Source organism: Talpa europaea, assembly GCF_964194135.1.
Source record: "Talpa europaea genome assembly, chromosome: 2".
In the NCBI taxonomy this organism is placed as follows: Eukaryota; Metazoa; Chordata; class Mammalia; order Eulipotyphla; family Talpidae; genus Talpa; species Talpa europaea.
In genome coordinates this window covers 4,891,068-4,903,556 of record NC_140068.1, presented here as the reverse complement: position 1 = coordinate 4,903,556, position 12,489 = coordinate 4,891,068, and positions in this window count along the sequence as shown.

The window sequence follows — 12,489 nt, the reverse complement described above, 5'->3', positions numbered from 1 at the left end:
CGTTGCATCTTCATTAAATCACTAAAAAATCATTGTCTCAAAGGAGAACAAAATAGTCCTGGTTATTCTTGATTTTGAAAAACTATGTTCTCACTTTTTATTGATCTGTTAAAAAGTGATCATTTCACCTCTTTGCAATACTGGTTGATCTCCCAAGGAAAATTTTAAGCTTGCATTTGGGAACAATCATACCTATTCATGGCACTAGAGGCAGCTGGAGCCCATGGGGAAGGTGGGGACCAGCAGGGAAAGTAGGAGGGAAAAGCAGGACCCGGGCATGGACCTGATGGCCAGATGATGTTCTTGCTTTGCCCTTCAGCACCAGGGAAAAGAAACGGCAGACACAGATTGGTTCTGACGGTCTAGTCAGCTGGGAGAACCTGGCATGGAAAACCTTTCTTCAGATGGCCTGCTGGCTGAGAGACGGCACCGCACACAGGACAAAATGCCAAGCGAGGAACTCAGAGGCTGGACTTAAAGATGGAAAAGGACCAAATATTCCTTTTGTATCTAGCACTTAAATCTTGTAGACTAAGTAAAGACGCTGGGGGGAGAGGCCCTGAGGTGGGCGCAGCAAGCTCTAGAAAGTTTCCTTCACATAAATCATTATGCCAAGGAGGAAGCCAAGGCCACCAAGGGGGGTGGCCAGCTCAGCCTCGCCTGGCAAAGCCCAAGCTGGCATGAAGTTTTCCAATTTCCTATAGGATGGGCTTGGGAAAGTTTTAATAGCATTTGATCAAAATGCAGACTGAACACAGCTTAAAAGTGTGCCAGCCTCAGAAATGCAGAAGTCAGGAGGTGACGATTTTAGCACCTGAAACAAACTGTATTGCCCATCGGGACCCCTGGGCCTGAACCTCTGCTCAGTGACAGCTCTGACCTAGGTCCATGTTCTGGTCTGGTTTACAGACAAGACCAGGCGGTTCTGAACCGAGCCCGAGCCAATAGCAACTCGGAGACCGACTGGGGACAGTCTCGCCAGACGCAGCACACAGGATCCCAGACGAGTGTGCAGCAGCCACGGCCACCTGAGGGTGGTACAAAGGGAGCGCAAAAGACCAGAACTTCATGAAATACCGGCTTGACAAAGCAGACTCAGGCAGCGCCTTCAAAAAGAGCCACCCGCCCCATTGTTTCCAAAGAACGGAATGAAATTCAACAACTTCAGGACTTTGCCCAGCGAGAACCCCCTTAAGCCTCCGGCTGCGGAACCAGACGCGCAGCCCCGGCCAGAAAGTGGCGCGAGCTGCTGGCAGCGCTCTCAGCGCCCGCTGTGCCACCGGGTCAGAAGGATGGCACAGCTCGGGCAAAGCAGGCGTGACCGTACATTCCCGCGACGGACAAGCCACCCCAATGTTTGACACCACCCCCCACACCCCCCAAGGGCCTCTTCGCGGAGCTGAGCCGGCGAGCTCTCCACGGGCGGGGCCCCTCCGCGGCCGGAGCGCCGGTGCCCGCTCTAGGGAGCAGGCGCTGGGGTGGCTTTCGGGGACCCCCGTGGGAGCTGAGGGCCGCGTCTTGCAACACTACTGGGCGCCCAGAGAAGCCGCTTCTCGGAGGCGCCAAACCGCGGGTGGAGGCGCAGGGGCGCCGGGCCCCCAGGTGGAGGCTGAGGCTGAGCCGGGCCCAGACTCGGGGACCGGGGCGCGGAGGCGGGACCCCGGGACCGGCCGGCGGCGGCCGCGGGGCTCGGCGGCGGGAGCGCTCCCCGACTCCCTGCGCCCCAAGCCCGAGGGCGCGCGCTCGGAAGAGGGGCCCGGCACCCCAACCCGCCAGCCCCCCGGCTGCAGACCTGGGGCGCAGGGCTGCCGGCTCCCGGGCTCCGGCCGCTGCGGGCGCGCTGCCCGGTGCCCGGAGAGGACCCGGCGCGCTGCCCGGAGAGGACCCGGCTCGTGCCCGGCCCCGGAGAGGACCCGGCTCGTGCCCGGCCCCGGAGAGGACCAGGCTCGTGCCCGGCCCCGGAGAGGACCCGGCGCGCTGCCCCGGAGAGGACCCGGCTCGTGCCGGCCCCGGAGAGGACCCGGCGCGCTGCCCGGCGGCCCCGGCGCTTACCCGAGGCGGCTCCGCGCTGGCGCTCGGCAGGGCGGGCTGGCCGCGGAGGCTCCGGGCCACAGCGCCCGCTCCCGCCCGGCTCGGCCCCTCCTGCCCGGCCCCGCCGCTCCCGCCCGCCCGGCCGCCCCGCCCCGCCCCGCGCCCCGACGCCGGCCCCGCGGCCGCGGCCCCCGGTCCCTCCTCCGCGCCGGGGCTCGGCCCGCCCCTCCCGGGCTCGGCGGCGGGGCTGGGGCAAGAGAAAGAGAAAGATCCAGCGCTTGGCTGGGACTGTCTTGGAGCGCTGCCAAAAAGAGCAGCCAGATGACAGCCCTGGGGGAGAGCGGGGAAAGGCAAGAAAGAAAAAGACGAAAAGAAAGACAGAGAGAGGCCCCCGCCGCGGTGCTCGCAGGCGCACCCCTCGTCTCTCCCGGAGCGTCGGGCTCCGTTCTCCCTGGACCTGATCACCGCCCCTAGGATTTCTCTAAAACCACACTAGAAACAGTGATTTCAGGGCACCGTCCTAGAACCGCACAGAAGCTGCGGGTAGTCCGCGTGGCAAGGGGTGCGGGGGACCCCGAGTGTTCAGACCCTAATCGCGCCTGTTCATGAACCGACTCACCTTCGCCAAGAGAAAGTAAAAGTGCCCGTGGAGGCGAGGGGCCCCCTGCGCGGCAGCCCCAAGGAGGGTTCAAGGCACCGGCCCCGCCGAAATTATGGCTCCAGCCAAGGCGCCCAAGATGAACTTCAAAGGCTGCAAAGTGATTTCTTCACACTTATCTCCCGTCGGAGGCGGCGTATCTTGCTTGCCTGTTGGGTTTTGTGATTTATAGGGCCGCCTTGTTGACAGGCTTGCAGCTTGCAGCTTAGCTGGGGATGTACGCAGCCTCTCTGGGCCTCAGTTCCCTCACCTGTGACACGGGCGGAGGAGATTGGCTGTGTGTCATGCAAACAAGGTGGATGGGCAGCAAAGGCTCAGCGGACCCCCAGGCACACATGCAGGCCGGGCCAAGGCTAGTAGCGTTGTTGGTTTCCTCCTGGGCTTTTATGCACGCCGGTGGCCATGGAGAGGTAATAAAGACATGAAATGAAACAAGATCTTGTGCACAAGCCCACACAGTGTTGCGCTTCTCTCCCTGCAAGCTGCAGGTTGTGTTCTGTTTTACTATTTATTTTGCCTCCACACTGACTTGTATGACCTAAGGAGACTGGGTTATGGTTGGAGCGCATTTGCCAGGGTCGATTTGCAGTGGGAGTAAAGCAGGTATTGGCCTTCAAAGCGCCCCTTCAGTTGGTCTTGCCAGAACCTGGTGGGGCGAGCAGGGCAGGTGCTGGCTCTGTCACTGACAGCAAACTGAAGCTCAGGATGTGTGATCAGACCCGCTCCAGTACCTGGACCTCACACAACACGGAGCCTGTCATGCACCTCTCTGTTCTGACTCACATGTGGTTGCTGTAGCTCCTATGAGCTGGGTGCTGGCCCTCATCTGCCACTTCAAGTACTCACAGTCCAAGAAACTAATTGACAAGTCTGTTTGTGCTTGAAGGGTGGGACTGGGGGGTCAGCGGGAGCGGAAGGGAGGAGAGCCTGGACTTCCTGATTCCATGCAAATGCTCTCTCTGCAGCTCTACTCCCTGGCCCCACTAATCACACATTTCCTAGAACAGTTGACACAAAGTGAAGCAGTTAGTGAAGCCATGTGATCTGCCCACCACTGCAGACTCTCATCTCAAGAGCTGCCCGCCCCAGGCAGATAGGAGTTCTGAACTTTGGTTCCTTAATCTATGAAAATGGTTATTAGATATCCTGCCCAACCTACTTCCCCTTTATTAGTAATGGCAGCAGGAATGTGACATCTCTTGATATGGAGTGCCAAACATTACACCGGGCACCTAACACACATGGCCTTGCACCCAAGGAAGTGGTGCTTGGCCTTCAGACCAGAAGAGAGTGGTCATGAAATCACCTGGTCTCACTCACCGTCCAGTGTGCGTCTCATCTATCTGTGTGGTCCATTGCTTAACTCCCCTTCTAACTCAGAATACAGGTCAAATGCTTCCTGGGTGGTTGGGAGGACTCACAGATGGGAGGACAAGAGCTGAGGAGGCTACTGTGCAGCACTCCTTGTTGGTGATCTTCACCTTTGACGAGGAAAAGAATCCAAGGGGATAAGTTGCTAATAGCGCACCCAGTATCAGGAAAATTCTTCTGGCAAGAGGGCTTCCTAATACTACTGTTAGTCAAAGGAAAAAACGGGAAACAGAAGCCATCAAGTATCTCTGAAAGACAGAACTTAGGAGAATTGTCTTCACGAGTGATGACAGAGCCAGGAATCTGAAGGAAGACAGTGAGGCAATCCAGAAATTAACCCAGCAGAAAGTCACCACCCACCCCAGGCTGCAGGGGCAAGGGTGTTTGTGGTGGAAAATCTGTGGGAGCTGGATAAATGGCCACTCCTTAGACACTGGCAGGCAGGGGGAGGGCTGCCCTGGTTCCTTCCTGGCCCTTCACCTGGCAATCTAGTGCTTTCCATTGGTTGTAAGGGGACTTACAGCCTGCAGCCAGCAGGGGCGTCTTCGCCACCATTCCTGTGATACTGAGCAGGAAAAGGGCAAGGAAGACCTGAGGGCTGCCAGCCAAGGCTTCGAATATCCCTTCAACTCCACCTTTTTACCCGCCCCCCCACCCCCCACCCCCGCCTGCCAAGAAAATCTCAGATACAATCTGTCAACCATATTCCATAGGAAAGGGCTTTTGCTTTGGGGGATTATTGAGTGTCTCTCATCATATCTTATTCATTTCTCCAGTGTCCAGACCTGGTAAAGTAGATACTACAATCCCAAAATTACATGCCAGGTCACTGACACTCAGGAATTTTCAGTGACTTGTTCAAGGTCACCCAGCTGACCATGGCAAAGTTAGTTCCAGACACAGAGCCCTGCATTCCAGCTCTAGTCGCATTAACTCAGCTGTTCACAAGGAAGGGTAGCATGGCCATATAATCTGGTATTCAGTTGCACTTCAGGGTCATAATCCATGCACATATGGGAGTTAAAAGGCTGGATCACGCCTCGCTTTCATTTTACAACTTTCGGTGATAACTTTTATGATGCTGATGATGGCGGTACTGAATTTACAACCATGAATGAGCAGAAATATCAAGTCCACAGGATTAGATGTACACCTGGGAGAAATACTAGTAGCATTTTATCTTCTTTTTTTTTAAAAAAAAAATCTATTTCAGGGCTTCCCTGATGGTGCAGGCTGTTGAGCACAGCACAGTGGAGTTGTCTGCAGCCTCTGCAGTGTGGGTTCGATCCTGCCCGGCCGTGGGGATACCCGCATGGTGCGGTGGACCTCTACTGTCTCACCTGCTGCTCCCCTCAGCAGTGTATTTCAGTCAGTCTGCATGTTCTGTTCCCTGCCCTGTCTCTGGAGAATCCTCTCACCCTCCTGCACATTTGACCTGTGCCCTGTGTTCTTGTATGCATGAATAGACAAATCTTTTTAAAAAAATCTATTTCAATTTCAAATTTAGCTTTCAAAAAGTGATTCAGCTATTCTGCCTGTTTTAGGGAGATTTGGGTAAAAGAGGGCATTTAGTGTAGCGTCTCATGCAGAGAAGACAGAAAACCAAACAAGTAATTGGTGGTAGAATAACATCTACCTTCACATTCTCCCCAGCCTGGAGTGCTCATCCTTTTTCTCAAGCCTCTAATTAGCTAAAAGATTTAAAAATTATGAAGTTATGCCAATCTCACAGGGTCAAAGATAACATAAGACATGCCCATGATTATTAGGATCTAGATGAGTTGCACCTTAAAGTAAAAACAAATAAATTTAAGGTCTCCTGGAAACCCGGAGACTGCGAATCTCTCTCTTGCTGACCTGCAACACACCTGAGCTGCTCCTTACTCAATAGTCTCCTGGGTTAAGACCTGGTATCCCGGAGGCAAGTGCAAAGTCATTATCTATGGGGGAAAATGGAGTGAAGGGTTATCCTGCCCATTTCCGGACTAGCAGAGTGAGTGTACCAGATCTTCTTTAAAAAGTGTTCTTTCCTACACCTGCACCCCTATGGTTATTGCAGCACTATTTACAATAGGTGAAACCTGGAAACAACCCAAATGCCCGAAAATAGATGACTGGATTAAGAAGATGTGGCATACATACACGGTGGAATACTATTCAGCAATCAAAAAAGATAAACTCCTGCCTTTCGCAGCAATGTGGATGGAGCCAGAAGGAATTATGCTCAGTGAAATAAATAAGCCAGAAGGAAAAAGAAAAATATCGGATGGTGTCACTTATAGCAGGAATATAGGGGAACCCAATAAGACATCAGTGTAAAAAAATAATAACAGTACAAAACAAACAAAGAAAAACAATTATAAATCAGACATCCTGCAGGGGAGGAGGCGGGAGAGGGATCAGTGGGAGGGAGGGAGTTGCACAGGGGACTGAGGTGATGGTGCACGGGTGCCTTGGGGAAGGACACTCTATGGGGACCACACGTGAGGGGGTGGAGGAAGCAAATATTGTTTATAAATGAACAATCATGTAAAATATAAAAAAAAATAATATTAAAAAAAAGTGTTCTTTCCTGCTGCAGGGATGGGCCTCAGAAGAGGAGGAAGAGGACTCAGTTATCAGCCCAGGGGAGAAGGGACTCAGAGGCGCCCGAGGGAGCACGGAGTGTGCCTGCATCACAGAAGCGCGTGACAGCAAGAGTATGAGGAGCCCCGGTTCAGTCTCATTTTCCCCATTTCTCAGTTCGCCCAAATGTCCTCGATTTTGACCAATACAGTAAAGCAAGACGGATGCTCGCACGCGTTACAGTACTGCAGAAAAGGAGTTCAGAACCTGAAGCGTTTCAATTTGGAGTTAATTCATCTTGGTTACTCAAAATCCAAACTTATTTTGTGCAAATGATAGGAACATCTCTGCAAAATTGAGAACATTCTTAATTGTATTATGCTGAAATAAAGCAGCACTAGGTAGTTTCCGCTTCTGCTTCACAATTATCTTTATTAATAAAGTGCAATACAGGACATTTGGAAGCTTCTGAAATCCGTTTATTTTTTGAGCTGTTTTTTCCATGTTGCATGGACTAATGGGAGGAGCTACTTCCAACTTTATTTCTTAAAAGAAAATTGTATTACTGCACCTGTGCACATGCCCATGCACATTAGGATCTAGATGAGTTGCCCATGATTATTTGTTTGGTCTGTGAAGACTTCCTCTAGATTGAGTACCTCACACTTACGGCTTTCAGGGGCCAGACCGATAAAACAAATTGGTTGATCAGCTAAGGGTGGTGAGACTATGGTGCCTCCTGAAGGCATGTGAATCCCAAGTTTCTTTAACAGTGTTTTGGCCAAACATTCCCTAGCCAAGTTCTTCCCGTGGACCTGCAGCTTACTCCTTGCCTTTCACCCCCTGTTCTTCTTGGATAGCTTTTCAGACACACACGCGAAAGGAATCTCTCTCCCCACTTCTCTCCTCATCCCCTGACTCCCTCCCCTACCCCTCACCTAAAGACACAGTGTCCACCGCTTGAGAAAACATGAATAGAAAATACCTTTCCTTCCTCCAAGAATTCAGTGCCATAAATCCTATAATTTAAATAATAAAATAAGCAGGAGGAAAATAAGAATACTTTTATCCATGCAAAACAAAATTAAACAAATGTAAACAATAAGCTAATGACAGAGGCCTCCAGCATGCTTTTTTTCCCCCTTCTGTATCTCTTTCCTTTTCCAGTTTTGAAAATGGACAGCAAATCATTATGTTCGGTAGACATGATAATGCCACCGTAGTTCCACACCCACCACGTCCCAGCACCACCTTAAGTAGCCTGCATGTGCAACCTTATTTAACCATCACATCCAGTGTATTTTCTTCATTTTAAAAATGAGGACGCTGAGTCTCAGAGAGTCAAGCAATGTGACCATGGCCTTTTAATTAGTGGGAAACAGTATAGAAATTTGGAATCAGGCCCCTATGACCCCACACCAACCCTTTTAGTGCCACGTGCTATTAAGGTTTGTCATGCAATGTAAGATTCTTCAGCTCTCAGTTTTGGTCACCTTCCTCTATGACTTCTGCACTACCTGAGTGTTTCCAAAGTGTAGTTCAAGGACATATGGTACAGATGCCCTGATAAGAAGATGCTACAAACAACCACAGTTTACAGACTATTTTTGAAGTCTAAAATCCAACAACCCATAAACAGGAAGCTACTACTTCAGTCATTTGTACCAAGGTCAGCCCTAACCTGAATTCATTTCACAGTGCAAGGTCATCTTTCATAGTTGCAAACCATAATTTTTTTTTAAATAATAAATTTTATTTTTATATTCCCCATACAATTGCAACCCCCCCATTCTGACCCCAATCCCTCCCCTCCCACCCCCCACCCCCCAAAAAGTGTCTCTGGTTCATAGTTTTTTGTTGATTTTGATTTTCACTTTCTTATAGTTATTCATTTTCCTGGTTCCTTATTTAAGTTTTCTAGATTCCTGCTATGAGTGAGACCATCCGGTATTTTTCTTTTTCTTTTTGGCTTATTTCGCTGAGCATGATCCCTTCCAGTGCCATCCATGTTGCTGCAAATGGCATGTGTTTATCTTTTTTGTATGCTGAGTAATATTCCATGGTGTATATGGACCACATCTTCTTGATCCAGTCATCTATTTTTGGGCATTTGGGCTGTGTCCAAAGCTTAGCTATTGTAAATAGAGCTGCTATAAACATAGGGGTGCAGGTGCTCTTTGGAATTGATGTTTCTGTGTCCTTTGGGTAAATACCTAGGAGTGGAATTGCTGGATCCTATGGAATCTCTATGTTTAGTAGGTCCAGAAATCTCCACACAGCTCTCCATAGTGGTTGGACCAGGCAAACCATAATTTTTAAAAAATATTATTTAATGTGGATTTCTATTCACTTAACTTCAGAAATATTAGGTGTTTGGGGTGCTACCCGGACCCCAGTAGGTCTGTTGCAGAATACAGTTGATGCACTGTGTTGCCTTTTCTATAACACCCATCAAAAATCTCCCACCTGAAAGGAGAAATCAAACATGGTACAAAAACGAACAATGGGGCCTCCTTGGTGGCCTAGGGGTTAAGCCAGTGCTAGCACCATGGCCTGAGTAAGATCCCCAGCCAGGGAGCTGACCCATATGGCTCAGCAGACCTCTCCTGTCTCCCTGCATCTCTCCTCCGCAGTGGATTTCAGTAGATCCACCTGTTCTCCTCCCCACTCTGTCTCTGCTGAATCCTCTCACACACACCCCAACTCTGGCCTACATCCCAGTTCTTTTACACAAAATAAATTAAATAAATAAAAATCTTACAATAAAGTAGTAATTCTGGGCCTCCCCTGGTGGCGCAGCCGTTGAGCGCTGGGCTGCGAAGCTGCCTGCAGCCTCTGCAGCCCCGGTTCGATCCCCGGCCACCGGTGAGGGTCCCACATGGCACGTGGACCTCTCCTGCTGCCCGCTGCTCCCCTCAGCAGTGTCTTTCTTCATCAGTCTGCCTGTTCTGTTCCCTGCTCTGGCTCTGGTGAATTCTCTCACCCTCCTGCTCTTCTGACTGTACCCAGTGCTTGTATAAATAAATAAATAAATCTTTTTTTTAAAAAGTAGTAATTCTTTTAAAAAAAGAACTATGATGTATATATGTACATATATGTACATGTGTGTGTATACACACACACACACACAAACCTCCTACAGCCTTGAATTAGGGATTATGAAGCTGAATTTTGAAAGCTGCCACCCTATACTGAGCAGATACTATTAAAACTGTGTTCTATGACTGGTGAGAGACAGCGGTGTGCTGGGGTTGGTTCATGCGTATCGGCAAGAGTTGATTGTTAAAATGTCAGGATTTCTTAAGCCAGAAAGAAAAAGAAAAATACCGGATGGTCTCACTCATAGCAGGAATCTAGAAAACTTAAATAAGGGACCAGGAAAATGAATAACTATAAGAAAGTGAAAATCAAAATCAACAAAAAACTACGAACCAGAGACACTCTATGGGGGGCGGGGGGGGGCGGGGAGGGAAGGGGTTGGGGTCAAAATAAGGGGGTTGCAATTGTATGGGGAATATAAAAATAAAATTTATTTAAAAATAAAATAAAATGTCAGGATTTCTGAGAGTTTATGTGCAAGTGGTAGCTTGAAATCAGAGATGGTAGGAACATTTACACCACAGAGACTGGAAAACACTTCCAAGTAGGGCCTCTCCTCAGCCTCCACTCCTTCCTGTGGTTGTAAAGCAATTACTAGCAAATAGTGGGTGTGGCGGTGACGTAAGGAAACGGGGAAATGTCTCCATGTGAGCTCTTGCCAGTCTACCTGCAGACAGGAAGGTGTTAGAAGAAGGTCTCAGCAGAGAAAGAGCAAAGGTGGAGTTGGTTTCTCTGACAGGCAAACCACTTTACAGAGGCTGTTTTTGCCTTGTTATCTAGCAGGTAATTTTGCTAGAATAAGATTATTTGGTGCAGTTAGGCTTATCTGGAAACTAGAGCTTAGAGAGCTTTGCTCATGTGGCCAAGGTTTTATAACTGGCAAGAAGCAGTGCAGGAATTTGGAGGCCCAAAGGAATTAGGGGGTGTATACATATGAGGTACATTTTATTGGTGCATCATAAAAGTAGATCTTGCCCATCCAAGTGCTCTCTAGGGAATTTGGTATTGTGAAAAATAATTGCTGCCATGATGGGGCAATCCCAGGTTACAAGAGTTGTGATGAAGAACGAGATGTAGGTCTCTCTCTCCCCCGCCACCCCAGTCTCTCAAGGAAGACATGACGAACAGTAAGATGGAGGCTCTCCTGTGCAGGCATTGCACACAGAGGCAGAGCAAAAGACCAGTGGATCTGCCATTCGTGGCGGAGACAACCACAGGGTCTCCTGGTTTCCAGCCCATCTCACACTCAACCCAGGCAAGATGTTTGAACTTAGCTGCTATTTGGAGCATACGGTTTGGACGAAGCTCACACAGTTAGTGCTTAGCTCCCACAGATTTGGAGGGAAAAAGATTTTTAGCCCATGGAAGTCCACACTCTTGTACACACGTCAAATGGAGTTTAGTGATTATCTTGGTTCTTTTCCTTATATCTTCAGACTTAACCCTTTTGCCTGAGAGGAAAGAACTTTATAGTCAAGGTCTGAACATACATGGCATAGAAAGGAATGAAAAGGAAACAGTAATTATAGGAACAAAGTGATCAGCAGAAAAGGGAAGAGCCCCATAATTATCCTTCTTCATTACGCCTGCAAAAGGTCATTGCTACTGTAAACTGGCAGTGCTTTTCAGACACAACATCATATTAGAAAGAATTATCTAGGGCCATCACTGAGGTTTCTATAAAAACTGTTTAGAGACTGTTGGCAAATTGGGAGACAAGATATTCAGTAGATTCTTATTCCTTTTCATTTCCATTTTAAATGGTAGCTATGTTTCTTGGAGAAAAATACCAACTTATTCCAAGCAAAACTTCTGGAAGGATTTTCAAGATTGAAACCAGGTTCTCAAGGTTGTTCATGCATCTGTTACAAATGTTGTTTGACAATAGGAATAAAATGGCCTAGGTATATCACATATCTAATACATTAAAATATGAAATTTTACCAATAACTATAAAGCAAATACAAAATTAAAAAAATTAAATCCCATGAAATTCTAAATTTTCACAAACTCAAGTTTATTCACATTATCAAAACCCATTAGCATTTTCCTATTCATTTAATTCAGCAAAACCTGATTATGCAATATAAATGCATTGGTATGCAAAATAAGATGCTTCATTTTTCTTTGGAATTTTGTGCTAGAACAAATGGCAGCAGAAGCCAAAGAAATCTCCTGCTTTTCCTAAATTTATTTTAAAATGCACTCTTAAAATGGATTTCTTCATTTTCACAATTTCCTTTGACTTATTCACCGTAGTTGGGCAATTGACAGGACTAGACACAAACTGTCTACCAAATATCCAGACAGAAATACGACAGAAGATGGCAACCCCACAAATTACAAGGTGGGTTTTCAACTATACCCCACGTGTCTGTGTAGACTGGAGCCCTTTGTAATGTGATTAACTTCAGAGGCTCCCAGTATACCAGTTTCTGTAATTATATGACTTTTCTGTAATTTCATGATTACTTCCCAGCAGCCAAATATTTTCTGAGAGTTGACGCTCACTTTTCTAGCGAGGTGTTTTTGGAGCTCCTGTTTCTTTAAGGAAATGCATCCTTTTACTTTTCAAGAACAGAAGGGTCATTTAGAGATATTCGGCAAGGGAGAAAGAGAGATGAGGCCAACCTTGATGTTGGCTAAGTAACAAATAGCTCCTGTAAACTTACTATTAAAAATATGACACATAAAGATGACATAGACATGTATATCCTAGGAGCACTGTTCTGTTCTGCATAACCAGGAGTGTCCCCAGAGAGTCA